This window comes from Penaeus vannamei, chromosome 39, assembly GCF_042767895.1.
Source record: "Penaeus vannamei isolate JL-2024 chromosome 39, ASM4276789v1, whole genome shotgun sequence".
Classification (NCBI taxonomy): Eukaryota; Metazoa; Arthropoda; class Malacostraca; order Decapoda; family Penaeidae; genus Penaeus; species Penaeus vannamei.
In genome coordinates, this window is record NC_091587.1 from 9,998,338 (window position 1) to 10,000,837 (window position 2,500).

At 33.3% G+C, this 2,500-nt stretch overlaps 1 protein-coding gene across 4 annotated transcripts in view; it reads left to right on the plus strand.

Annotated features, from left to right (window-relative positions):
* The window catches only part of slpr (slipper), a 213,316-nt gene that overhangs the window by 1,096 nt on the left and 209,720 nt on the right, over positions 1–2,500 (plus strand). The window lies entirely within an intron of this gene.

A 2,500-nucleotide genomic window follows, 5' to 3' on the forward strand; every position in this document is an offset into this window, starting at 1 on the left:
AACCGAAATACTTAGATGGTTTAATTAGCAGTAAGAAATAAGCAATTACAAGTATCCCAAGAGAGGCTTATATTCCTAAATCTTTGCTTTGTCTGAATTTCACAAAAATTTGGTTGAAACTGAATCAGTAAACATAGTTAATGTATGATTTAGAGTGGTAACATTTTTCATTAACTCTTGGAGTGAAAACGCACATTTTTTTTCAGTACTGTGTTGGTTGGGGGGTTTCTCTTCATCTATATAAAAAATCTGGAAAATCTTTCTCTGGAAATACCTATTATACATATATATATATATATATATATATATATATATTTTTTTTTTTTTTTTTTTTGTGATTATTTACTTTGCCGTTCATGGAGACATTTTAAGTCTATTTGTCTTTGAGGAAGTGTCTTCCATATTTTGATATTACTGCGTGTGAGACTGAATTACTGCGTGACATAAGGCATGGAATTAACACATTCTGATCAAATCTTGCTCAGAATGACATAAATGAAGAGAAATTAAGAATAATACATATAGATAAGTTTTAATTTATTGTTTTCATTATCTGATAATGTCTTCATATTTCAAGGCAACTGTTTACGAAGAGATACACAGTTGTGAAGTGACTTTCACACCATTAAATTTTGTCCAGGATCTACCACAAACTCAGAACTTTACTTGCTAAGTTGGATCTTCACTTCAAGTTTTATGAGATGAATCGATTTCGAGGCTGAAAGATATAAGCACCACAAATGAAACACAGAATAGAAATACATAGGATTTTTATGATTTGACCAACTTCAAGACCAAAAGTATATAAGTATAATTAGAGCAATCAAATATAAGAGACATGATTTTTTATGATTTTGAATTCTGATGTTTTGTGTTGCATATTGAATGCAATTGCACTCTGCCCTCACTCATAGTATGATGCAGTTGGTAAAATATGCAGTGGTGGGGCCTGAGGGTAGTGAATAGCCTAGGTATGATCTTACTCTGCGTTTATATTTTTAGTGGAAATCTTAGTTAAATGATCTTAAATAAAGGTGCATATATATTTTAGTAGGCCTGTCATATTTAGTAAAAATGGAGGCGATAGCCATTTGGTAAAATTTGCAATGGAGGGGGCTAGGGTAGTGTATAGCCTTGGTTTATTCTGTTTTTTATTTTATCTGAAGGGTGTATATTCATAGTTAGTAAAAGTGGAAGAGATTATCATCCACATGTCTGTCGCGGATCTTGCTGTTTATGATAGATATCCACCTCATTATGGTATATTCAGTCAAAATAGAGCCCCTAGATCTCCCAGATGCTTTACCATCAAAGAAGGAACCAGTAAAAGCTCTCACTTTTTGGAATATACACAATTGAGGTTTGCTCAGTGCAGAACATGGAGGTGATGTACTTGTATTGCATCACTTTTGTGTTGAACATAGGATTGTAGGACTTCATTCACATATAACAAATGTCAAGGATATTTTAACTGAACAGTGCCTATATATTTATTTGAAACCATGACACTACACTAGGATATGAGTGTTTGATTGTAAATGCCAACCTTGTGCATCAACATATTCACAGCTGTAAAATATGGCATAAGTTGCTTTGATCCATGCCAGAGATCTTCAGTAGAATATGCATATTTTTTAATATGGTCAGTGAAAAGAACTTTATGATGTTTGGGATTATTTTTTAGGTATTCTAAAACTAAGGAAGGAAGAGATGAAAGAACTAAATCAATATAGCTACATCTATTGTGTTGGCTAAGTCAGTTGTTTTATCTTGTGTAGCTTTGTTACAGGCCTTGGCAAATGAACTGGTAGTGCATTCATTTTGTATTGTATATAGTTTGATCTAACACTTGTGAAGGCAAGGCTGTGAATGATGTACATATTTTTCACATGATGTCAGTTTCAGTAATAGTTCATAGGAAATTAGGATGTCAGAATGACAGTATGTCTTCTTGTTACTTAGTAATGCCAGTTCATTATGTAAATTAATTTATGCTCCATGTACAGAGACACAGTAATAACCAATTTACTTAAATCATTAACATAAATGTCATAAAAAGAAAGAAAACAAAATGTATTGAAAATATTGATTTAATAAGCTTAATTTTACTTTCATAGCTTTTGTTTATGGTAGGCATATTATTTGTTAAACTAGAGTACAGCAGTGAGAAATATTTTCATGCATTAAAAAGGACCAGGCAGCAAAGAAGCATAGTCCTAAATATCCATAAGAAACAACCAAAAAGAATGGAATGAGGTAATTGTTACAGATTAGATGTCTGATGGTGTGTCTGAAGTTGGGTGATGATGCAACAGTGTCTCCATTTTGTGTGTGTGTATGTGTGTGTGTGTGTGTGTGTGTGTGTGTGTGTGTGTGTGTGTGTGTGTGTGTGTGTGTGTGTGTGTGTGTGTGTGTGAGTGTGAGTGTGAGTGTGAGTGTGTGAGAGAGAGAGGGAGAGAGAGAGAGTAAGTGAGTGTGTGAGTGTGTGTGTGATGCTTTT